The sequence below is a fragment of the Mesoplodon bidens genome, assembly GCF_964165515.1.
Source record: "Mesoplodon bidens genome assembly, chromosome: 3".
NCBI classification, from domain to species: domain Eukaryota; kingdom Metazoa; phylum Chordata; class Mammalia; order Artiodactyla; family Ziphiidae; genus Mesoplodon; species Mesoplodon bidens.
In genome coordinates, this window is record NC_138178.1 from 108,340,149 (window position 1) to 108,368,062 (window position 27,914).

At 35.4% G+C, this 27,914-nt stretch overlaps 1 long non-coding RNA gene across 1 annotated transcript in view; it reads left to right on the forward strand.

Annotated features, from left to right (window-relative positions):
- LOC308613731 overlaps positions 1 to 27,914 on the forward strand; it is a 390,671-nt gene that overhangs the window by 36,002 nt on the left and 326,755 nt on the right. Inside the window, exon 2 of the long non-coding RNA XR_014015307.1 lies at positions 4,366 to 4,561. This is a non-coding gene — a long non-coding RNA (uncharacterized lncRNA). The remainder of the gene's footprint in view (positions 1 to 4,365; positions 4,562 to 27,914) is intronic.

Consider the following 27,914-nt stretch of genomic DNA (forward strand, 5'->3'; position numbering starts at 1 on the left):
TTAGAAGGTAAAGGGAACGATTATATAGGAAGCCAAAGTCCTCTATGTCTATCCCCAGGATTGATTGTTTGCTATTTATGCATATTTCCCCACAACATTGCTTCTGTGTTGGAATTTATCAGGATCAGAACCGTCTAAATTGGAAATGTCCCTTAGTATATTTTTATCACAGTGAAAGTCAAAGCCTAGAATAACAAAAAGGCACAAAATTAATGTCATCAGGAAACAATTTACACAGCTAATTAGCATAGCATTCTCATATAAAAAGGCAGATGGATTAAGGGATCAGGTCAGTCATAGCCTGCAGTAAACTGCTTCAGTCTTTAATCCCCTGCTGTTACCTATCAACGGGTGCTTTTTTTATGGACTTAGGTAGATCCCTGGAAAGATTTAGGTTCTCCCATTAGATTGATTCACCTTGTTCCTTTAACTTTCATTGATGATATGTTTCATTATTCCTTACTAAAATAACAAGAACTCGAATTTAGTTAGCAGCTAAAGAATCCAAATAAAAAACATATTTGAACATTTCTCAGTTAATAGCTTCCACAACAACACCCGCAGACACACTTATTGCTCTGTTGTGCTAAGAAATAGAATCCGGTTTGAGGGCAACAATGGAAGAGTTATTTCCTACTTCAACCAGGACTGAGCTTATTTTGCAAGTGCTATACATACACAGCATCTAAGACAATAACACATCACACAGCAGCTGCACGTGATCAACTCTGAAAAATGTCAAATTCTTTAAATAGAAGTATTCAATCAGAATAGATTGATTTCCATGAGTCTTCTTTAAAATGTTTCCAAAAGTAATGTCTAAGAAAAGTATCACTAAAGATATTTGATCCAGTATATGTAAAGCCAAAACCAACAAATGAAAAAAAAAACTGTCTATGAAAACAAAAATTTTTTTAAGTTGCAGGGCATAGGAAAATAAATTATTTCCTTTAATTATTGCATTAATTTCCTAGAGCTACCATAATAAAGACTCACAATGTGGGCAGCTTAAAACAACAAAAATTTATTGTCTCATGGTTCTGGAGACTAGAAGTTCAAAATCTAGGTGTTGGCAAATTTGCTTCCTTCTGGAGAGCTCTGAGGGAGTGTCTGTTCTGTGCCTCTCCCAGTTTCTGGTGGTTGCCAGCAATTCCTGGTGTTTTTTTTCTTTGTCAGTGTATTACTCTAATCTCTGCCTCTGTCATCCTATGGGGTTCTTCCCTGTGTAACTCTGTGTTTCTCTGTCCAAATTTCCCCTTCTTGTAAGGACACTTATCATTGAATTAGGGCCCACCCTGATCCCACATATCCTCATCTTAACTTGATTATATCTGCAAAGACCCTATTTCCAAATAAGGTCACATTCACAAGTGCTGGGGTTAGGATTTCAACATATCTTTTTGGAGACATAACCGTAACAACCAAAATACAGTCAGAACAATCAGAATGTTAGTTTATTAATTTATAACAAGAATTATGTTATATGAAATAAAATTCTTACTTCAGCATGGCCAGTACATATTTTCCCCCAAAAGCACATCTGTATGGAAAAACAAAATATAGTCCCATGATTGCTGGGTATGTATTATATCAGAAAAAAAAAGAGTTAGGTAATTAGACATTTTAATGCTATCAAGTCAAAATCAATGGACACATGCATTTTCATGATAGGAAGTCTTGCCAGTGGAATTGGCAATTTCACTAGCCCAGGCTTCCTTCCTATCTCAGGTCTTGGAATCATACTTGAAGAGAATGCAGATTTATACCTTAAAGACTCATCTGCATCTCTGTTTCAAAAAGTGACTAACTGTCCTGTGATTGACAGACTTTCTTTAGCTATGTTAATGAATTCATTCCTGACACTGAAAACTCCTCTTGGCTTTAGACCCCTTAGGTTGCTTTAAAATGCTTAAATCTCAGATGGTATTCTTCCTTCTCTTAGTTTCAGGGATTATATTTCTGCAGCTCTTTTCCCTGTTAGCTCAATGTGCTGGGAACTTGCCTGTATATATAGAGAGAGTATATACATGTATTCGTCCAAATTGCCCTATTTGGAAAGCCATGAAAGTATTCTTTTTTCCATTCTCTCTTTTCAATAATGATACAAATGATACAAAAATAAGATCTTTTTTAAAAATAATCACAGTTATCATTTATTGAGAACCTATTATTTGCTAGGAAAAATGTGGCATACTTTGCTTTCATTTTCCTGTTTACTTCTTAATATCTCAGTGGGTTATTTCCTATTATTTCTCTTTCAAAGATGAGGAAACCAAGGCTCTTATTGCTGCTTGTGCTCTCCATAGCACAAATAATAGAGATTAAAATTATTAGTTTTTCACTTCTTCAGAGGTCTTGCTTCATATTTCCTTCCCTTCAGCAACCTGCATTATTCCCAACTATATTCACCTTTTAGACTGGAAATTTTGAGCATCCATGCCTTTGCCTGTATTATTTCCTGCTTGTAAAATGTCTCATTTCAATTTGTCTAACTCCTGGTTATTATTTAAGGTAAGGTTAAAATACCAACTCATCCACGAAGCTTGTGGGAACAAGTTGAAATTAATAACCACTTGTTCTATACTCACATAGCCCTTTGTTAATAATAATATTAAGCATCCTATCTTTCATGCCATTAATAGTCATTTTTGTATGTATTTATCTCCTTCAACAAACTCTAAAATCCATTAGAGACTTGCTAATTTATTTACTAATTAATTCAACAAATTTTGGAGGGAATATCTAGAATAACTAGTATGTTATTAGACATTGGCTATCCTACCATGAACAAAGAGGTAAAATCTCTTCATGAATGTAAATCTTAGGGAATATGATGTTAGTCAGATAAATATACAAATAAAAAATGAAATTGTAATATAGAAGCCAGGAGTGAACAACATCTTGAAGAACATTTTTTTACTAAGTATTTAATTTAAATTTTAAAATATCAGGTAGTTTTTATTTTGATTTTTAAATTACCTTAATTAAATTAATATTCATTAAAAATAAGATATTTGCTTCCTCATGAACAGCTTTAAAATAATGGATAAATCACTTTCTTCCCACTATAGGATGTATTATTATCTTATTGTCCCTTTACCATTAACAATTCAAAGGAAAATAAAACATATTGTCATAGGGGAAGGACTTAACATAAGAAGTACATAAAAAGATCATTCTTCATGTTTATCTATCTGTGGATATAATTAAGAATACAGCCAAGTAATGACCTTTATGATAATAATGATCCTGTGTGATCCTTGATTTCAACACACTGAATTTTTTTCTTACTTGTAAATATTACAGGTGTATGAAAGTTATTGTCAATGCCTAGCAATAAATATGAAATGTGCAATTTTTGGTGACTACACAATATTGATTAGATGGACAGAGCTCATTCTTAAATTTCCTACCTATAAAGTAAATTGGAGATTAAGTTTGGGGAATTTTATAGCTAGAAAAACAGATCATTCAGTATAGATCTTTTATGTTATAGATGAAGCAAATGGAGCTCATAGAAAGTGAATTTACTTAAGCAAAATTGCGACCCCAGTGATGGACATAGCAGTAGCTCAATCCCATATTTTTTCACTTTAAGTCTACAATTAGGAAAATTGTATCCAGTAAACTACTGATCTGTAAAGTACAAGAAGTATGGATGATTATGGATAATTATTTGCATTCTTTTAAAATAAAGAGCACATTTAAAAAGCACTTGTAATTTATCAGTTTTTAGTCTCAACATCATTACCAGCTTTTTGGGGGACCCCACCTTTTCTATATATATTTTTCCATTTTGATGATCAGTGATATATTTGAAAGATATAATTTGGAGGGCTAGAGTAGAGTACTATTATGTTTTGCATTCAAGTTGTATTTCTATTTGTCTTCTTCCTGATTCTCTTTATATTCAACTCATTAAAAATAATTTCTGGACTTGATGTTAACCTAGGAATATGATGTGTTCAAAAAATGCATAGCTGACTTATAGAATGCTAAATTTTATGGCTAAAATTTAGCTTTATTAAAATAAAAACAAAACAAAAAAATATTGTCTTTTTAAGATAGATAAGATCATCCTTCGAGGATAGTCAGAGAGTAATGTAAATACAATAGTCTCCTTATGTGGTGGGACCTGTCCAAGCTCAGCACACTCAGATGGATGTCTCGCTGGTGTTTCAGGCTTGGACCATGACCATGTACTATGAATACATGTTGACACATATAGATGTATATTGTGAAAAGTAGTCTGAGGGTCCCTCTTTAGCCTTAATGTCCCAGTTATAGTATCAAATGTGTTGTTAGAGAAGCACTAGTAAAACTAGTAACTGATTCCCCTTGACTTCCTTTGTCTCCTTCATACAGGCTAAAACCAGGAGAGGGAAAAGAGCAAGTAAGCATGCAGAACACACCATCATATTGGCTGAGAACTGATGCTCGTGCATGCATAGCGCCAGCGTGTGAGTCGAGGCATACCCCATACGGAGGCTGTTTGTGAACCTTCTGTGTGTGACTTTGTCCTGTTTTGGCTGGAGTTGCTTGGAATGGCAGTAATACAAAAGTAAGTAAATATTTTTTCAAGGAAAAACTTTAAAGCTCAATTCAAATAAGCAGAGCACTGTATACCAGATTTTCAGCATATGTTGGTGTGGCAGTTTGTGCTACATCAGATTACTTTTTGTCCTTATTATATTTTTCATCCAGAATCCCAGGTCAAATGGTAAGTTTTAAACCAAGCTGAGTATAAGAGGTTTTGACCTTATCTTGTTAGGTCTGGACACTATTATCTAGGCATTAAATCAGCAAACTCAGATTTTGATTCTATTTAACTTGTTCTAACTCACATTTCAGACCAAAGAAGGAAATACATAGGTATTGGATATATTGATCATCTCCTCAGTCTCCTGGTATTATGTCCTCTCTCCCCTTGCCAAAACAAAACAGAGTATCAAGTTTGATTGTTTGATAAATGCTGATAGTAATTATGTCTTTCAGAAGCATACTGTTATAAAAACACTAGGGACTGGTATATATTAATCCATGAACAACTAAAGATAAATCTGAATTCTTCTGAAAGGGCATATATATACATTTTCTTGGGTTGAAATAGAAAAATAAAACTCTGCATAATTATAAATCAAAGAGTAAGAAATTTGTAATGTTTGGAACTCACTGTCTCTGTGTATCAGGCATGAGACACATAGGGTGTTTTATAAGATAGTTTTTGGTGTTCAGAAAATGATCAGCAGAAAGATTAAAGTGAAACAAATAAAGACATAGTGATAGAGCTTGAAAAACAACTTTGCTTTAAGAGAGTTTGAGTTTGAGGCTTGGCATATATGAATGGGATAAGGAGAAGTACCCATAGGTCAGGGAGGGTAAAAATGGGTACCTATGTGGATTCAGAATCCACTGACCCCAAATCTCTCACTGTGTGAGACTCTACAAGATATAATTAAAGAAGTGTTTAATAAAATAAAAATAGGCCCAAACATATATAGAAAAAAAAAAGAAAAGAAACCATCTCAAACCAGTAGATACTGTTAGACCGACATGTGTGAGAGAAAGAATGAGATAAACATACAAAATAATTGAAAGTCTTAGAGGTCAACAGAGAAAGTGTGTTCCACTGCTGCAGGGATAGATGATCAGGTAGGAGTATCCCTGCTGTCTTGGGAATGATACAAGTTATTCAAACCTGAAAAGTGCCAAGGCCGAGGGCAGGGAAGATTTTGAGGATCATTGGAAGTACTAGTCTTCCTTGGGCTCCTATGGACCAGGCTGCAAAATTTATCAACAACATCTTTAGGCTAAAAGTTTTACAGGTGATTCTCCATTTCTGACTTCATGGAGAAAAGGAGAGACTGATTTCCTTTGGGATATGAGGGCCCTAGAAGACCAAAGTACAATAGAAAGGCAAGGGATTGGGATATGGGCAGAGTTAGAAGAAATGATTATAAATGTTAATTATCCACAAGAGATGAAGGTTATTTCACTAGACATATTCCATACTAAGTTCAGAAGTGAAATAGATGTGAAAGACTTAGTAGAGAAATGCAAATAAAGGTGTTTAAACTTGAGCTGGAATATTGAATAGGAGAAATATTTTTGTCCTAAGAGGCAGTGTGGCCTTGATGTAGATCTAGCACTTTTAAGAACCTCCTATGGCAGCCCTAAGCTCATGGGGAGGAGGAGGACATGCAAAGAGAGAGGTATCAGTGAGGGGGCCTTATGAAAGTGGGTATAGATTGGCCTATGTAAATCTCCTTCACCCCAAAATAGATTGACACACATTGGTTGACCATAGCCTTTGATATTTAGGGTTGATGTACTAAGAGATAGGAAAGAAGTAATTTTCCATCATATTATTTCCTGAGTGGAGACTTCTGCCTTACTTCAGAGGAAGTGTTTTTGTAGTGTCCTTAACAGCCTCTAACAGCTTCATCTGTGAGAAAAGGAATTCCTAATTTTTGGCAACAGATTCATAAAAAACTATTATTTTTCTATTAATTGTATTTAATTTATTTCATATATTTATGTATGGCATGGCTCCCTGTATCCTAGGCATGCCAGGTTTCAGGCTGTGGGCTTGATTTGTGCTTCTATTTTGTATATGGTGAGCAGTTTAAGGATAAACCTTTCTGCTCTGCCTAGCTCTGTCTCATTCTCTCCATCTCAGTTTATCCATCTCTGGGTAGTGTAGCCTGAGACACAAGCTCTATCAGTTTATGATAGAGATTCAGAGCTCTGTTGTAGAGAACTTTTCAATTTATATTGGTAAGTAAGAAGTTGTTCAACAGAGCCATTAAAAAATACCTTGCATATTGGGGGTAATGGGATTTTTTCTCTGAGCCTAAGAGAGAGCTTATTTTTATTCATATATGGTCATTAATTCACTTTTTATTCATATATGGTCATTAATTCTTGATTGATTTGTGTACTAGGTTGTCTAAAACTTAGAACTTGAAAGGGACTTTTTTCAGTCCTTCCATTTGACCTGAACTATTTTGGGAAGAACCAGAATATAACTAGAACCCAACCATCAGATAAGAAGGGTTCCCGAATTTGGAGGAAGCATTTCTCCTAAAAATCCTGCAAAATTTATAGAAAGGATTGTAACATTGAATATAGCCTACTGAATAAATGAGATTTTACTCAAAGAAAATATTCATTTAGTAATTCCTTACAGGATACTTCATAAAATATTTACATGTATTTTTATTTGAACAAAAATTATTTCACTGAAAACTAAGGTTCCTCAGTGGCATGATATATTTTATTTATTCTCTCTTCAGTAGTTCATGGTAGCAAATGAGATGCGCGAGAATGTGGAGGTATTCCTAAAGATTAGTAGTTTTGGGAACTATTCTTGAAAAAAATGATCTTTTAATCCTTGAAAAGTATACTTTTAAAAACCTAATTACATCAACTTTTCTAAGAATCTTAGCAATAAAAAATATAGCATTGTAATTTGGACTAATATTTAATTGATTAATATGTTACCTTTTATTGGAGAATTGCATTAATAATCAAGATACAGATGCCAGGTTTGCTTGTTGCTTCTGGGGAGTTGTTGCTCCCAGGTACTTTCAGCTAACAGAACAAGGAAGTATAGCCCATGTGTATACAGTAATTGTAAATATTTCTGTATTAACCGTGTATATCTGTATTAAGCTAAACATGAGTTCATACTGATGTCTCCAACTTAAAAGACATCACAACATGGCTCATTCTAGCTTTCTCACCTTTTCTGTAATGTCTTACCGTGAAAAATCTGGTTTCCAAAATCCACCATCAATTTACTTAATTGTTCATTTGCAGTATACATGTATAGTGTTATCAGAATGGTTAAGCTATACCCCTGTGGGAGAAAAAAAACTTATTAACTGCTGTGCTGATGTACAGTTCCTGTTGCCTTTAATCTTATAGTCTCAATTCCAAAGTCACTTTGTTAAGCATATCTCCTTCACCTACTTCAGTGAGATTGTTTCATACATTAAAAAAAAATATTTTATTGAAGTATAGTTGATTTATAATGTGTTAATTTCTGCTGTACAGCAAAGTAATACATTTATACATATATAGAGATTCTTTTTCATATTCTTTTCCATTATGATTTAATATGGGATATTGAATATAGTTCTCTGTGCTATACAGTAGGACTTTGTTGTTTAGCCATTTTACATATATAATAGTTTGTGTTTCATACATTTTAATAGTTATACTTTTTGTCAAATTCTGCATTCCATTTTGCAATCTCTCTACTTCCCATATGGTAACTTTTAAAAATTTCATAAAGTAAGGTTCACTCTTCATGCTCAAATATTCTATGCATATTGACAAATGAATAATATCATGTGTCCACCATTACAGTATCATAGAGATCGTTTTAATTTCAAAAAAAACAAGTCCCCAGTGTTTTATCTGTTCAATTCTCTTCCCTCTCCTTTCCCCTGTGATACCTCAGATCTTTTTGCTGTCTCTCTAATTCTGCCTTCTACACAAGTTTATACAGTACAGTTAGAATCATACAGTAGGTAGTATTTTCAAACTTCTTTCACAGAGCAATAGGTATTTAATATTCATCTACTTTTTCTTGTAGCTTGATAGTTTTTTTTAATTACTGAATAATAGTCTATTGTACAAGTGTACCATAATCTATCAATTAACCTATTTAAAGTCATCTAAAGTTGCTGTCAGTTTTTAATGATTATGAAAAAAGCTGCAGTAGGCATTTATGTGTACATTTTTATGTTCTATAAGTCTTCATAGCATTTGGGTAAATACCGGGCGCATGATTGATGGAGAGTATGGTGAGACTGTGTTTGGATTTATAAGAAAGTGCTAGCTGTCTTTCAGTGTCTGTACCCTTTAAAATTCTGGCAATAACAGCAATTATCGCTGTGCATATTTGTCAGATTTTGGTATTGTTAGCCATAAATTTTAACCATTTGAGTGTACAGTGGTATCTCACTATTGTTTTGATTTGCATTTCTGTAATGACAAATTATGTTGAGCATCTTTTAATATGCTACTTACCGTCAGTATATCTTCTTTGGTACAGTTTCTGTTTGGATCCTTTCTCCTTTTTTTAATCCAGTTTTTTGTTTCCTTATTGTTGAGTTTTAAGGGTTCTTTGTATATTTTGGATATCAGTCCTTTATCAGATGTATGTTTTGTAGATATTATCTCTCAGTCTGTGACTTGTCTTTGCATTATCTTGATAGTGTCTTTCATAGCATAGACATTTTTAATTTTAGTAAAACCCAATTTAACAAATTTTTTCCACTACACATCAAGTTTTTGAGGTTGTCTTTATAAATGCATCATCAAACTCAAGATCACTCTTAACATGAGCATATCTTTTCTTAACTAGTTCCAAATATACATTTTAAACTAACCTAAGATCACCTTCAAATAACACTTCAAACCACTTCACATATTAAGGGATTTTAACAGCATATTTCCAATTCCTCTTTCCCATTTTGATTATCCATTTCCAGCTATAATAAGCCAATACATCCTTGCTATTATTACTTTACACAAACAGTTATAGTTTAGATCAGTATACAATAAGAAAAATAAAACATTTTATTTTACCCTCAGTTAGTCCTTCTCTGACATACTTCCTTTCTTTGTGCAGATGCAAGTTTCTGACCTGTATCATTTTCCTTCTCCCTAAAGGACTTCTTTTAAATACATTTGCAGGGTGGGATTGCTAACAATGAATTCCCTTAGTTTTTGGCTGTCTGGTAAAATTTTTATTTCTCCTTCACTTGAAGGATAATTTTACTAGATATAGAATTTTAAGTTGATGCTTTTATTCTTTCAACACTTTAAATATTTCATCTCACTCTCTTCTTACTTGTGTGGTTTCTTATGAGAAGTGGGCAATAATCCTTACCCTTGATCTTCTGCAGGTAATGTATTTTTTCCTCTGGCTTCTCTCAAGTTTTTCTCATCTTTGATTTTTTTCAGATAGAATATGTTAGGCCTAGCTGTTACATTTTTGGCATGATAATCATGCTGGATATTTTCTGAGCTTCCTGGGTCTGTGATTTGGTTCATGTTATTATGTTTTAAAATTTCTTGATGATGACTGCTTCAGATATTTATTCACCTCTCTTCTCCTTCTAGTATTCCAATTACATGTATGTTACAACTTTGAAAATTTTCCCACGTCCTAGGCTGCTCTGTTTGGTATTTTTTTTCTTTTTTCTCTTGGCATTTTAGTTTGAAATATTTCTCTTGAACTATCTTAAATCTCACTGTGTCTTCAACTGTGTCTGGTCTACTAATGAACCCATCAAAGACATTCTCTATTTCTGTTACAGTTCTTTTGATTTCTAGCATTTCCTTTAGATTCTTAGAGTTTTTATCTCTCTGCTTTCATTACCCATCTGTTCTTGCATGTTGCCTACTTTTTTCATTAGAGCCCTTAACATCTTAAGCACAGTAATTTTAAATTCCCTGTCTGATACTTACAAAATCTGCATCGTCACTGAGTCTTGTTCTGCTGATCTCTTTATCTCTTCAGACTGTGGTTTTTATTTTTTTCCTAGCCTTTGCCATGCCTTGTAATTTTTTGTTGTTGATGAAAGCCAGATGTGTTGTATCAGTAATAGGTACTGGGGTAAATAAACCCTTAATGTGAAGATATATACTAATCTAGCTACAAGTTGAGCTACGTTTGATGTTTGCTATAACTCTAGATGTCAGAGGCTTCAACTTCCTCTAGTGTCCTTTGTTTATGTCTCCTCTCTTAACTTTGGGCTTTCCTAAGTACTCTTCCTCAAAGAATGTCTGCTTCTTACGGTTTTTTCAGCTGTAACCTCCAGTTGTTATTACTGAAGTTCAGTTGGCTTAAATTTTAAGGTATGGGGGAGGGAAACCATTCTATAATATCAAAATTAAATCTCAGTCTTTTAGTGGACCTATGTCTGTACTTTTATGACCTTTACAATGATTTCTCCACTAGTATATTTTTTAGTTCCCCCTTGCTAGTGAGACAAGAATGTTTAATGCAGAGGAATGCCCCCCCCCCACCAGATGTAATACGGCTCTGGCAATGTCTTTTACCCTGGACTATAAGTCTTAAAGATGAAGAAGACACCCATTGTATTTCATATGATTACTCTTATCCTTGCCATATCAGAGAGTCCTAAAGGATCACTCTTAGTCTTTACCATGAGAACTCTGTGGGGTTCTTGGAGATAAAACCCATGAAAATTTGGGGGTATCCATAAAACTTCCCCACAGGAGTTTCTCCCCTCATACTAATCCATACTCATCTTCCAGCGATCAGTCAAAATCAACACTTTAGTGATCCTACAAGGTTTGGCTTTAGCAATATCTGCCCCAAGAAGTAGATCTTGCCTGATTTGCCTCTCTCTCTGTTTTGCAGTGATGTTTGCTCTGCATTCTCAGTTCTCTGAGAAGAGTCATTGATTTTCAATTTTCTAGCTTTTTTTTATTGTAAGGACAAAAGTTATGACTTCCAAGGACTTTGCATGTTGGGAATAAATCCAACCAAACTTCTATAGCATATTTCTTCTCTCATTTTTTAAACTAAATGTTTGAGGCTATGTTATGAAAGATCTCCTTTTCCCCCCAAAATGAAATGCATTACATATATTCTAGATATTCCACCTTCATGAGGAGGACAGGTTATTCTGTACATTTAGAAGTTGCATAAATATTATTCCTTTAGATAGAGTAGGTAATGAGAGTTCTTACTGTTAGTCAAAATCCAAGTGTAAATTTAGATCATAATTTTAAATTGGTTATTCTTCAAAGCTAACATAATTTTAATTTACAATGTGGACTCAGGAGTGAAAGAACATTAAATAACTTACTGATCCATAAAGAAGCAATTTCAAATTTTACAGTAGACAAAGTGATATAAAATTTTTTCCATATTTCTATGTTTAATCCATCAGTGTTTTTAAATATTTGTATCAGTTAAGAAGTGTATTCAGACGATTATTTATTTAAAAAGTGGCACAATTATTTTTCTCACAAGAAGGGCTATTGCAGGTGGTACAGAGCCAGTATCTAAGATAGCAGCTTAGTCCCTGATCATTCCATCTTTCTTTCAGTCATTTAAATTTGTGTTTATTTCTTCATGGTCACAAAACAGGTGATCTTCCTTAGCCATCCTATATGTTCCTGTTGCAGGTGGGAAGAAAGAGAAAGACAATGGTTTGGGCTGTTGTCCTATCAAAGTATAGAAAGAATTTTTCAATAAGAAAATCAACTGCTAAAAATACCTTTAAAACTATGCTATATAAGTATAGGCTATATAAAAATGTGGGACTTCATAAAATTGTGAAGTCTATGAAGGATTTTGTGAAATTTTTTGGTTGATTTTCTGTGCTGCCATTTTTAATCAGTCAAAATTTCATTCTAAAACATGTAATTGTCAGAATATATAAATACCCTTGAAGAGTGTAATTTATAAGTAAAATAATTTTGAATATTTTCTGAAATACAGTTTTTAAAAACTCCTGAGATATTAAAGTCATGATTGTTTATCATAATTAACATATTTCTCAGTGGGAAGTTCACCATTTAGTATGAAAAAAAATTATTGTCTGAAACTTCTCCTGGAAACTTCACATGGGAAAACTTCTTCTTCTGAGAAGAAGCAAAGTTTGATAAACAGAATAAACAGAAGTTTAAATATTTAATACAATCAAATGATTTTTAGATGATTGTAATGACATTCTTATTTCAATCAATAGAGACCAGATTTACATATCTCTTATATAGCTACTAAGATATATATTAATTATACTATATTATATATGTATTGAGTGCTGGCATAAATAGACAATTCAGTATTTAAAAATTTCAGTATTGAAAAATGGATGAAGTATTGAAAACCGATATTTTTTTTAATGAGAAATTTGGTTGACATATTTGAAATTATGCAAAAGCAAAAGGAAACTTAAATGCACTACAGACTGGCTATAGGATTGTGTGAGTGTGTGTGTGTGTGTGTGTCTGTGTGTGTCTGTTAAATGCAAAAAAGGTAAGGGGATAATGGGTTAGGCTTCCACTTCCAGTTGAAGATAGGGAAAGAAAAAGAAGACCAAGAAAAATCTGCATAATATTAAAGTCATACAAATCTATGTGATTATGAGCAGTGAACTCACTAAAGCCTTGGTAAACTGTTAATCAGCAAGTCGAGCCCTTCCTAGATTAATAGCCAGCCATGTTAGCTTCTGGTTGCAAAAGCTGGTGGAAGTGAAGGCCCTCCAGGAACAAAAAGCCTAGTGGGTGAAGCAGAGATCAATGGATTTAATGGTAGACTGAGGCAGATGGGATTGATTGACATATCTGGAAAATTCAAAGCAACAACCATTGTCTCAAAATACAAACTCTCCACATCCTAGTCTTCCCCAAAACTTTGCTGAGAGGTGGCAAGTGAAGATGGGATTAAAAGCAGGAAGAAACTTCAGTGTGGCCCATTCTCATGTTTTTTGGAACCATTGATCCTAACACAATATTCCTGCTCACCTCTCTTCAGCCTTCAGGCTCAGACACTAACCAAAAAAGCTAATCGCCAGATAGCTATAGCAACAGCAGAAGCAGAGATGGCACCAGGATCAGTAGAAGTGGCACAGTTGTACAGGAGTTGGGCTAACCAAAAGTGAGCTCAGTCTTCTTAAAGTTGTGGCTCCGTAGCATATTTACTCAAAATTTGGTGACTTTTTTTTATTACTTTCTCATTTTAGCATCAACACATAGAGCAGAGTCCCTTCTAACTGGAAGAAAAATAATGACAACAACAACAAAACCCAATAAAACAGTATCCTTATATTGCCACTATCATTTTATGTGTTGCACATTATGCAATAAAAGAGAGTAAGATATGTGAAGAAGCAAAAACACAACACTCACATTCAAGAAAAAATCAGCAGAAGCCAACCTATAGAAACTTGAAATATTGAAGCCATTAGACAAGGAATTTTATATAGTTATTATAAATACATATATGAATTTAAGTTTAAAAATGGTAAGAATTGGTAAACTGAGTCTAAGCAGTTGATTGAAGTTATAAACAGATCATTAGAAATCCTACATATATGTAATGGATATAGGGCTATTTAATATATTCATTTATTTTTGTATTACTTTATCTAAGTTGGATTTTTCAAGAGCTTTTTACATTTCAACTACATTGTTTCTTTGGAATAAATTCATTCACGATATTTCCTTTTTAGGCATTTAGTGTCTGAAGGATCTGGGATATTAGCCCCTCTTTCATTCTTGATATTAGCTATTTGTGTTCATTTTCTTTTGTTTTTTACCAGTCGTTTAAGAGATTATCAATCTTTTTAATTTTTTCAAAACACCAATTGTGGATATAGTGATTTTTCTCTATTATTTGTTTTCTATTTCACTGATTTCTTCTCCTTTCTTATTTTCATCTTTCTTACTTTGGTTAATTTGCCCATCTTTTCATCACTTTTTAAGTATAATTTTTAACCATTGATTTTGAATCTTTTATCTTCTAATCTAAGCACTTAAATCTATGTAAGTTCTTTTTATCAATGTTTCAGTTGTATTCCATGTATGTTGATATGTTGTGTGTTCCTTATCATTCAATTCAAACTTTCCCCAATTTTCTTTGTCATTCATTCTTTGACCCACTCACAGAGCATTTTATGGTTTCTATAAAGTATGTAAAATTCAGATATTTTACTAGGTAATTTTCATTCTACTGTGGAACATAATGTCTTCTCATTTTTATATATTTATATAAATATATATAAATATATAATTTAATTTTGCATTTTCAAATTTTTTGAAAATGGTTGTAAAAACAACACACCATGACAAGATATCTTCACTAAAAATTATGTCAAATAAATATTTAGTAAAGAAATGCTTGTTATTTATTTCAGAAAGTTGAGGAGGGACCACTTATAAATTCATTATGAGTCATCATAAGACTAATACTAGATATTGCCAAGAACTTATGAGAAAAGAAAATCATAAATTTTCATGAGCATAGACACAAGTATCCCTAAGAATAAATTAGCATATGTTAGCATTACCTTACTGGTAAGATATAGGAGTGAGGGCTTCCCTGGTGGTGCAGTGGTTGAGAGTCCGCCTGCCGATGCAGGGGACACGGGTTCGTGCCCTGGTCCAGGAAGATCCCACATGCCATGGAGTGGCTAGGCCTGTGAGCCATGGCCGCTAAGCCTGCGCGTCCAGAGCCTGTGCTCTGCAACGGGAGAGGCCACAACAGTGAGAGGCCAGTGTACTGCAAAAAAAAAAAAAAAAAAAGATATAGGAGTGAAAAATAATTTTGAATAAGTGGGTTTAATTGCAGAAATGCAAGCCTTATTTTGTATTCAAAAATCAGTCCTTGTAATTTTCACACATTGATATAGTAAAGGCAAAAAAACCCCATATACTCATCTCAGTAGACACAGAAAAGAAAATCTGACAATAATCAACCCTAAAACTCTCAGCAAACTAGAAATAGAAGGAGATTGCTTCAATTTAATAGATGACATATAAAATTTCACAGGAAATATCATACTTAATTATAAAATACTGTGCATGTCCCATCCAAAGCTGTCAACTCTCAATAATAAATTGGCACATCCACCCAATTATTAAAAGGGAAAAATTATTTGGACACTTCATACGCACACACATACACACACACACACAAATGATATTCAAATAGTCAATGAGCTCATGAAAAGATGATCAATATAATTAGATATTAGTGAAATATATGTTAGAATCACAATGAGATTCCAGTACACTTCCAATAGAATATCTAAAATATAAACAATACCAAATGATGAGTAGGATAAGGAACAACTAAATCTCTCATATATTACTGATTGAAATGTAAAATTCTACACCACTGTGGAAAACAGTTAAACATACACCATTCTTAAATCTAACAGCTCCACTCTTCAGAATTTGTACACAAAGAAATGAAAACATGTTTACTAAAAGACTTATACAAGAATGCTTATGGTAACTTTATTCATATGGTTCAAATGCAGAAATAACCCAAATGTCCATCACCCAGAGAATGAATAAACAAATTGTGGTTTATTCATACAAGGAATACTTCCCTGCAATAGAAAGTAGCAAGGTACTGACACAAGCAACCACATGGAAACATTTAAAAAACATCACATTGAACAAAAGAAATCAGACTGAAAAGAGTATGCAGTTAACAATTCCATTTATATGAAGTTTAGGAACAGGGAAAACTATACCATGAGGATTATGAAGTGAATAGTGGGTGCCTATAGTCAGGGAGAGAAAGACTGGGAAAAGATGCAAGGGAACTTTTTATAGTGATGTTAATGCTCTATAACTTTACTGGGGTTTTGTGTGTTGGGGAGAAAAAATCATTTTCCCTCTACCCTTCTAGATTCTTGGCTGAGACTGCCCTGTAATGAATGACAGATTAAACAGGAGAAAAAGAAACAGAAGTTTAATAACATGTATGTCTCCTATACACATGAGAGATATCCAGGCAAACTGAATGAATAAACAAATGGCCCAAGCCACCACCTCAAATACCATCTCCAGCTAAAGACAAATAAGATGTTGAAGGCAGAGGGGCGGGGTAGTATACAGTTATGGGAAGTTATCAAGCAAAGAGTAGTAAAAGAGGGTATGGTTATTATACAGATTTAAGTCTTTGCCTTCTTCACTGATAAGAGTTTCTAGAGATTTAGAACCATCATTTTCTTCCTGGTATAGAGAAATAGAGTTTATTATCCTTACAAATAGAGATTTTCTTTATAAACATAAATGTCTCTTACAAAAGGACAACTTCTACTCGTTTTCAGAGTGTCTTCTATGTTTGCAGTTTCTTAGAAATAACCAGCTCAAAATAATCCTTATGCCAAAGAGGAATATTTTGGGGTGCTATATCCTGCTCCCCTTCAAGTATATGAACATATATTTTTTAAACTGAATATTTGTGTACTTTACTGTTTCGAAATTAAAAATGCTATTTAAAAAAATCTGTTTAAAATCTGATATCTTGTATTTTATCTATATTTTATTATAGAGATTACTTTAATGACATTTTAATTTCTTCTTTTGTAAGTTGCTCACATAGCATATTTATTATTTTTTCCTCATAACTATATTTTCCAATCACACATATCAATATATGTAAATTTTCACAAGTTTAGACTATATAAATAAGGTGTAAAATGTTGGTTCACTTTAAGGGCATAGCTTTGGTGCTAGATAATGTTCAAATCATCTCTGCTACTTGCTTTCTTCATTTATAAAATTGGGATAATAATGAGTTGGGATAAAACTGGGATAATAAACAACTTTATAGGGATGTTATAACTATAAATATATTGATATAAATGTTTATAAAAATAGTGTGTAGCACATACTAAATGCTATAAATTTTTACCATTAATTTTGTGTAGTGTATATACACTTTTATATATATATATAAAATTATATAACTATATCATATATATTATATATTTTTGCTTTTTTAATTTGGATAGAAATATAAATACTATCTGGAAACATGCATTTCTGGTTAAATGTATTGCTTAATCATTTTACCTTAATTTCTGAAACACAGCTATTTCCTTGGATTAGTGTCTAGGTTGTAACTATATTAAATTAATGCAAATAATTTTGCGGTCAAATAATTTTGGGAAGTCTGAGTTAGACACTGTTTAATAGGCTTTTTAACTAAGGATAGGACTGAGGCCTTAATATGATAATATTATGAATACACAAATGGAGAATTTGGAGTGTGCAACATTTCCCAACATTAGTTAAGAAGACCCTTTTTTCATGGAATATCTTAAGTATTCGAGGTCTTGTGAAAGAAGCATTAAGAAATAATGTCCCAGGTGTAGATAAGCATATAAAAATGCAATAAATCAAAGCTTAGGCTATGTGTCAAAAATAGCTGGATTCAAAAATTGTCCCTATGCATACTAACTGTGAACTTGGGCAAGACATTCAGCATCTCTAAACTCCACTCACAGAGCAAAGTGATTGGAATAGAGCAGATGGCGATACACTAGTACTTCTTTTATCTATACTTTTACATAGTTGTTACATTTATGAATATATCACAGTTTATCTGTTATGTTGTTGATTCTGGGGGAATGGATTCTATTTTGATAAAATTGAAGGAGTACCATTTAAGATTGTACACATGAAACTTAGATAATGCCATAAACCAATGTTACCTCAATAAAAAAGTAAATTAAAAAAAGAAAAAGGAGTACCATCATGCATACCCTTATGCCTGTCTTCTGGTATATTAGTGCAAGCATACCTAAGAAAGGAATTGCTGGGTCATCATGTGTTCAGCTTTGTACTAAAGATATCACTAAATGGTTTTCTCACATGGTATAGCAAATTACACTTCCATCAGCAATATGGAAGATTTCCAGTTGGTCTACACCTTTTACAGACTTACTATGATCTGTCTGTTTCCCCCCCCCATTCTAGTGGGTGCTAAATGATATTTCATTTTCAAAGGACATTTTACTGAATTGTAGACTAGATGTAGATCTTATATGTAGATATATAATTATATGTTATACTATATCTATATTTATATATAGATATGCTTTATATCTATATATAAAATCCTACAAATCATAGGACTAGAGCTCCATGCATTTGTTTTTGTTTTTTACATCTTTATTGGAGTATAATTGCTTTAGAATGTTGTATTAGTTTCTGCTGTATAACAAAGTGAATGTGCTGTATGTATACATATATTCCCATATACCCTCCCTCTTGTGCCTCCCTCCCACCCTGCCTATCCCACCCCTCTAGATCATTGTATCTGTCAATGCTACTCTCGCAGTTTGTCCCAGTTTAGCCTTCCCCCTCCCTGTGTCCTCAAGTCCATTCTCTATGCCTGCATCTTTATTCCTGTCCTGACCCTAGGTTCATCAGAACCATTTTTTTTTTAGATTCCATGTATATGTGTTAGTGTACAGTATTTGTTTTTCTCTTTTTGACTTATTTCACTCTGTATGGCAGACTCTAGGTCCATCCACCTCACTATAAATAACTCAATTTCATTTCTTTTTATGGCTGAGTAATATTCCATTGTATATATGTCTACATCTTCTTTATCCATTCATCTGTCGATGGACACTTAGGTTGCTTCCATGTCCTGGCTATTGTAAATAGTGCTGCAGTGAACATTGTGGTACATGTCTCTTTTTGAATTATGATTTTCTCAGAGTGTATGCCCAGTAGTGGGATGGCTGGATCATATGGTAGTTCGTTTTTTAGTTTTCTAAAGAACCTCCATACTGTTCTCCATAGTGGCTATATCAATTTACAGTCCCACCAACAGTGCAAGAGGGTTCCCTTTTCTCCACACCCTCTCCAGCATGATGATGGCTATTCTGACTGGTGTGAGGTGATAGCTCATTGTAGTTTTGATTTGCATTTCTCTAATGATTAGTGATGTTGAGCATCCTTGCATGTGTTTGTTGGCAATCTGTATATCTTCTTTGGAGAAATGTCTATTTAGGTCTTCTGCCCATTGTTGGATTTGTTTGTTTGTTTGTTTGTTTTTTGCGGTACACGGGCCTCTCACTGTTGTGGCCTCTTCCATTGCAGAGCACAGGGTCCGGATGCACAGGCTCAGCGGCCATGGCTTACGGGCCCAGCTGCTCCACGGCATGTGGGATCTTCCCAGACAGGGGCACGAACCCGTGTCCCCTGCATCAGCAGGCAGACTCTCAACCACTGAACCACCAGGGAAGACCCAGTTGTTTGGGGTTTTTTTTGATATTGAGCTGCATGAGCTGCTTGTATATTTTGGAGATTAATCCTTTGTCAGTTGCTACAAGTATTTTCTCCCATTCTGAGGGTTGTCTTTTCATCTTGTTTATGGTTTCCTTTGCTGTGCAAAAGCTTTTAAGTTTCATTAGGTCCCATTTGTTTATTTTTAGTTTTATTTCCATTACTCTAAGAGGTGGGTCAAAAATGATCTTACTGTGATTTTTGTCATAGAGTGTTCTGCCTATGTTTTCCTCTAAGAGTTTTATAGTGTCTGGCCTTACATTTAGGTGTTTAATCCATTTTGAGTTTATTTTTGTGTATGTATTAAGAAGTGTTCTAATTTCATTCTATTACACGTAGCTGTTTAGTTTTCCCAGCACCAGTTATTGAAGAGACTGTCTTTTCTCCATTGTATATTCTTGCCTCCTTGGGCAAAGATAAGGTGACCATATGTGCCTGGATTTACCTCTGGGCTTTCTATCCTATTCCATTGATCCATATTTCTGTTTTGTGCCAGTACCATACTGTCTTGATTACTGTAGCTTTGTAGTATAGTCTGAAGTCAGGGAGCCTTATTTATCCAGCTCTGATTTTCTTTCTCAAGATTGCTTCTTTGGGTATTCGGGGTCCTTTGTGTTTCCATACAAATTGTAAAATTTTTGGTTCTAGCTCTGAGAAAAATACCATTGGTAGTTTGATAGGGATTACATTGAATCTGTAGATTGCTTTGGGTAGTAGAGTCATTTTCACAATGTTGATTTATCCAATCCAAGAACATGGTCTATCTCTCCATCTGTTTGTATTGTCTTTATTTCTTTCATTAGTGTCTTATAGTTTTCTGGATACAGGTCTTTTGTCTCCTTAGATAGGTTTATTCTTAGGTACTTTATTCTTTGTGTTGCTATGGTAAATGGGAGTGTTTCCTTAATTTCTCTTTCAGATTTTTCGTTGTTAGTGTATAGGAATGTAAGAGATTTCTCTGCATTAATTTTGTATCCTGCTACTTTACCAAATTCATGGATTACCTCTAGTAGTTTTCTGGTAGCATCTTTAGGATTCGTCATGTAGAGTATCATGTCATCTGCAAACAGTGACAGTTTTACTTCTTTTTTGATTTGGATTCCTTTTATTTCTTTTTCTTCTCTGATTGCCTTGGCTAAAACTTCCAAAACTATGTTGAATAATAGTGGTGAGAGTGGGAACCCATGTCTTGTTACTGATCTTAGAGGAAATGCTTTCAGCTTTTCACCATTGAGAATGATGTTGGCTGTGGGTTTGTCATATATGGCCTTTATTATGTTGAGGTAGATCCCCTCTGTGCCCATTTTCTGCAGAGTTTTTATCATAAATGGGTGTTGAATTTTGTTGAAAGCTTTTTCTGCATCTATTGACATGATCATATGGTTTTTCTCCTTCAGTTTGTTGATATGGTGTTTCACATTGATTTATTTGCATATATTGAAGAATCCTTGAATTCCTGGGATAAACCCCACTTGATCATGTTGCATGATCCTTTTAATGTGCTGTTGGATTTTGTTTGCTAGTATTTTGTTGAGGATATTTGCATCTATGTTCATCAGTGATATTGGCCTGTAGTTTTCTTTTTTTGTGATATCTTTGTCTGGTTTTCATATCAGGGTGATGGTGGCCTCCAAGAACGAGTTTGGGAGTGCTCCTCCCTCTGCTATATTTTGGAAGAGTTTGAGAAGGATAGGTGTTAGCTCTTCTCTAAATGTTTGATAGAATTCACCTGTGAAGCCATCTTGTCCTGGACTTTTGTGTCTTGGACGATTTTTAATCACGGTTTCAATTTCAGTGCTTGTGATTGGTCTGTTCATATTTTCTATTTCTTCCTGGTTCAATCTTTGAAGGTTGTGCTTTTCTAAGAATTTCTCCATTTCTTCCAGGTTTTCCATTTTATTGGCATATAGTTGCTTGTAGTTGTCTCTCATGATCCTTTGTATTTCTGCAGTGTCGGTTGTTACTTCTCCTTTTTCATTTCTAATTCTATTGATTTGAGTCCTCTCCCTTTTTTTCCTGATGAGTCTGGCTAATGGTTTATCAATTTTGTTTATCTTCTCAAAGAACCAGCTTTTAGTTTTATTAATCTTTGCTATTGTTTCTTTCATTTCTTTTTCATTTATTTCTAATCTGATTTTTATGATTTCTTTCCTTCTGCTAACTTTGGGGTTTTTTTGTTCTCCTTTATCTAATTGCTTTAGATGTAAGGTTATGTTGTTTATTGGAGAGTTCTCTTGTTTCTTGAGGTAGGATTGTATTGATATAAACTTCCCTCTTAGAACTGCTTTTGCTGCATCCCATAGGTTTTGGGTCATTGTGTTTACATTGTCATTTGTTTCTAGGTATTTTTTGATTTCCTCTTTGATTTCGTCAGTGACCTTTTGGTTATTTAGTAGTGTATTGTTTAGCATCCATGTGTCTGTATTTTTTACAGTTTTTTTCCTCTAATTGATATCTAGTCTCATAACATTGTGGTCAAAAAAGATACATGTTATGACTTCAGTTTTCTTAAATTTACCTGGGCTTCTTTTGTGACCCAAGATATGATCTATACTGAAAAATATTCCATGTGCACTTGAGGAGAAAATGTACTCTGTTGTTTTTGGATGGAATTTCCTATAAATATCAATTAACTCCATCTTGTTTAATGTATTATTTAAAGCTGGTGTTTCCTTTCATTTTGGATGATCTGTCCATTGGTGTAAGTGGGGTATTAAAGTCCACTACTATGATTGTGTTAATGTCGATTTCCCCTTTTACGGCCATTAGCATTTCCCTTATGTATTGAGGTGCTCCTATGTTGGGTGCTTAAATATTTACCATTGTTATATCTTCTTCTTGGATTGATCCCTTGGTCATTATGTTGTGTCCTTCTTTGTCTCTTGTAATAGTCTTTATTTTAAAGTCTATTTTTTCTGATATGAGAATTGCTACTCCAGCTTTCTTTGGATTTCCCTTTGCATTGAATATCTTTTTCCATCCCCTCCCTTTCAGTCTGTATGTGTCCCTAGGTCTGAAGGGTGTCTCTTGTAGGCAGCATATGTATATATCTTGTTTTTGTATCCATTCAGCCAGTCTGTGTCTTTTGGTTGGAGCATTTAATCCATTTACATTTAAGGTAGTTATCGATATGTATGTTCCTATTACCATTTTCTTAATTGTTTTGGGTTTTGTTATTGTAGGTCTTTTCCTTCTCTTATGTTTCCTGCCTAGAGAAGTACCTTTAGCATTTGTTGTAAAGCTGGTTTCGTTATGCTGAGTTCTCTTAGCTTTTGCTTGTCTGTAAAGGTTTTAGTTTCTCTGTCTAATCTCAATGGGATCCTTGCTGGGTAGAGTAATCTTTGTTGTAGTTTTTCCCCTTTCATCACTTTAAATATGTCCTGCCACTCCCTTCTGGCTTGCAGATTTTCTGCTGAAATGTCAGCTGTTAACCTTATGGGGATTCCCTTGTTTGTTATTTGTTGCTTTTCCCTTGCTGTTTTTAATATTTTTTCTTTGTATTTAATTTTTGATAGGTTAATTAATATGTCTTGTCATTTTTCTCCTTGGATTTATCCTATATGGGACTCTCTATGCTTCTTGGACATGACTGACTATTTCCTTTCCCATGATACGGCAGTTTTTGACTATAATCTCTTCAAATATTTTCTCAGACCCTTTCTATTTCACTTCTTCTTCTGGGATCCCTGTAATTCGAATGTTGGTACATTTAATGCTGTCCCAGAAGTCTCTGGAGCTGTCCTCAATTCTTTTCTTTCTTTTTTCTTTATTCTGCTTTGTGACAGTTATCTCCACTATTTTATCTTCCAGGTCACCTATCCATTCTTCTGCCTCAGTTATTCTGCTATTGATTCCCTCTAGAGAATTTTTAATTTCATTTATTGTGTTGTCCATCATTGTTTGTCTTTAGTTCTTCTAGGTCCTTGTTGAACGTTTCTTGAATTTTCTCCATTCTATTTCTGAGATTTTTGTGTCATCTTTACTATCATTACTCTGAATTCTTTTTCAGGTAAATTGTTTATTTCCTCTTCATTTGTTTGGTCTGTTGGGTTTTTACCTTGTTCCTTCATCTGCTGCATATTTCCTTGTCTTCTCATATTGTTTAACTTACTGTGTTTGGGATCTCCTTTTCGCAGGCTGCAGGTTCACTGCTCCTCTTATATCTGCTGTCTGCCCCCAGTGGGTGAGTTTGGTTCAGTGACCTTTGTAGAATTCCTGGTTGGGGGAATGGTGCCTGTATTCTGGTGGATTTTGTCCCTCTGGTGGGCAGGGCTGCGTCCAGTGGTGCGTTTTGGGGTGTCTGTCACCTTATTATTGTTTTAGGCAGACTTTCTGCTAATGGGTGTGGTTGTATTCCTGTCTTGCTAGTTGTTTGGCATGGGACGTCCAGCACTGGACCTTGCTGGCCATTGGTTGGAGCTGGGTCTTAGTGTTGAGACAGAGATCTCTGGGAGAGCTCTCGCTGATTAATATTACATGGGGCCAGGAGGTCTGTGGTGGTCCAGTGTCCTGGACTCGGCTCTCCCACCTTGGAGGCTCAGGCCCAACAGTTGGACAGAGCACCAAGACCCTGCCAGCTGCATGGCTTGGCAGAAAAGGAAGAACCAAAAACCAAAACAAAAAAACAAATACGAACAGACAGAACCCTAAGACAAACTGTATAAGCAAAACTAAACAGACAAAATCACACACAAAAAAATACACACACAAAGAAAAAAAATAGAGAACGTGAACCAATAAACAAACCCATCAATGAAAGCACACACTAAAAACTAAGATAAACATAACACCAAAAACAAATCAAAGGCAGAAAGCAAACCCCAAGTCTACAGTTGTACCCGAAGTCCATTGCCTCAATTTTCGGAATGTCCGTCTTCTATTCAGGTATTCCCCAGATGCGGGGCTTATCAAACCTATTTTGGGGATTTAATCTGCTGCTCCTGAGGCTGCACGGAAAAATTTCCCTTTCTCTTCTTTGTTTGAACAGCTCCTGGGTTTAAACTTGGGTTTTTGCCCCGCTTCTGCATGTAGTTTGCCCTCAGGCATCTGTTCCCTGCCCAGACAGGAGAGGGTTAAAGCAGCAGCTGATTAGGGCTCTCTTGCTCACTCAGACCTGGAAGAGAGAGGGGTATGGTAGTCATAGTTGGCACGCAGGGCGTGCCTGCAGTGGCAGAGGCCAGCATGACATTGCAACAGCCTGAGGCGCGCTGTGTGCCATGTGTTCTCCTGGGGTAGTTGTCCGTGGATCATGGGACCCTGGCAGTGGCATGCTTCACAGGCCTCAGGGGGGTGTGGGTAGTTATCTGCACTTGTACACAGGATTCTTGGTGGCAGCGGCCACGGCGGTAGTGGTCTGTGCCCGTCTCTCAGTTCCGAGATGATAGCCACAGCTCGCGTCTATCTCTAGGGCTCGCTTAGGCAGTGTTTTGCCATCTGTGGGCCCATGGAGCAGGAAGCCCCTCTCCTCACGCACCCCTAAATATTGGTCTCTTGCCTCTCCCACCGGTCCAGACTTTTTCCTGGACTCCCTCCTGGCTAGCTGTGGTGCACTAGCCCCCTTCAGGCTGTCTTCACGCAGAAAACCCCAGCCATCTCCCTGGGGTCTGATCTCTGAAGCCCGAGCCTCAGCTCCCAGACCCCACGTGCCCGGGCGGGTGATCAGACAAGTGTCTCAGGCTGGTGAGTGCTGGTCAGCACGAATCTCCTGTGTGGGAATCTCTCTGCTTTGCCCTCTGCACCCCTGTTGCTACACTCTCCTCCATGGCTCCAAAGCTTCCCCCACTTCCCACCCCCCATCTCTGCCAGTGAAGGGACTTCCTAGTGTGTGGAAACTTTTCCACTTTCACAGCTCACTCCCAGAGCCACAGGTCCCATCCCTATTCTTTTGTCTTTGTTTTTTCTTTTTTCTTTTGCCCTACCCAGGTATGTGGGGATTTTCTTGCCTTTTGGGAAGTGTGAGGTCTTCTGCCAGCATTCAGTAGTGTTCTCTAGGAGTTGTTCCACATGTACGTGTATTTTTGATGCCTTATTTGTGAGGAGGAAGGTGCTCTCCAATTCCTACTCCTCTGCCATCTTGAAGGTCTCCATGCAATAGATTTTTATTAGCTGCTGGCTCGCCAGGGTGATGTGGGACACCAGTTGGCCTGCAGCTTCTATGGCTCCTGTGGCTCCTGCAGGATCCTTATTCGGCCAGGTGCTTGGTTAGCCCTGTGCTGAAGGATACCATGTTCTCCTGGAAGATATTCACATCATCAAATTTGAGGTCCCGTCAGAGCAGTGGGAGCTGCAGACCAGGCTTCAGTAGGAAATTGCTACACAGGCACAGAGGAGACCAGCACTCCTTCAGGCCTGCCTGCAACTTTGGCTGTGGAGGAGTAAACTTGAAAGCTGGAGCAGTCTATCCAGCCTGAAATTCCTCCTTGGGTGCAGCCTTTCAGCAGTGGCCTACTCTGTGTGTTTTTTTAAGTTAATTCTTACTGGAGTATAGTTGCTTTACAATGTTGTGTTAGTTTCTGCTGTACCACGAAGTGAATCAGTTATACAAATATGTATATCCCCTCTTTGTTAGCTTTCCTTCCCATCTAGGTCACCACAGAGCACTGAATAGCATTCTCTGTGCTATATAGTAGGTTCTCATTAGTTATCTCTTTTATACGTAGTAGTGTATATATGTCAATCCCAGTCTACCAATTCATCCCACCTCACCTTCCCCCCTTGGTATCCATAAGCTTGTTCTCTACATCTGTGTCTCTATTTCTTCTTTGCAAATAAGTTCATCTGTACAATGTTTCTAGATTCCATATGTAAGTGATATTATACCAGATTTGTTTTTCTCTTTCTGACTTACTTCACTTTGTATGGCACTCTCTAGGTCTATCCATGTCTCTGCAAATAGCACTATTTCGTTACTTTTTTTGACTGAGTAACATTCCGTTGTATATATGTACCACATCTTCTTTATCCATTCATCTGTAGATGGACACTTAGGTTGCTTCCATGTCCTGGCTACTGTAAACAGTGCTGCAGTGAACACTTCAGGGTATGTATCTTTTTGAATTATGGTCTTCTACAGGTATATGCCCAGGAGTGGGATTGCTGGGTCATATGGTAGTTCCATTTTTAGTTTTTTTTGGAACCTCGATACTGTTCTCCATAGTGGCTGTACCAATTTACATTCCTACCAGCAGTGTAGGAGGGTTCCCTTTTCTCCACACCCTCGCCAGCATTTATTGTTTGTAGATTGCTAATGGCCATTCTGACCTGTGTGGGTGATACCTTATTGTAGTTTTGATTTGCATTTCTCTCATAATTAGTGATGTTGAGCATCTTTTCATGTGCCTTTTGGCCATTTGTACGTCTTCTTTAGTGAAATGTCTATTTAGGTCTACCCCCCATAGAGTTCCATGCATTTTGACAAAGCTTGCACATTCATATAAATAACACCCAGCTCGATAAATAGAACATTATCATTTTGTCCGAAGCCCATTTGTGCCCTCCAGCAGTCAGTCTCCTTCACAAAATAATTGGTATTCTGAGATCAGTATAGCTACACCAACTTTGTTTTAGTTAGTGCTCACAAGGAATATTTATTCCATCCTTTACTTTCAAACCTTCTGCATCTTTATTTTTAAAATATTTCCTGTTAACTGCTTATTGTTTTTTGTCAAGGAGGGACAACAATATTAACTCACATTTAATAAGGCAAGGTTGTATAGTAATGTAACCACTAAAAGGATAGTAACAGAATGTAATATGCTATAGAAGGGAAAGTAAAATGAAATAATAAAAACACTGGACTCATCCCAAAGGAGAAAAGAAAGGAGAAGGAGACAAAAAACAAAGTGAGCAAAATAGAAACCACATAATATAATGCTAGATCAAAATCCTAATATATTAATAATTGCACTGAATATAAATGGACAAAATACTCAAATTAGAAGAAAGAAACCATTTATTCTCTATGTTGCTGTGTCTGATATTGATATTTTTCATCTGGACACTTGGTTTCTTCAAGTCATTTTGTTTTTCAGTCCCTGTATTTGTTTCTTTTCCAAGGATGCCTTTCCTCTAGCTATGGACTTTGTATTAGAATGTTCCAT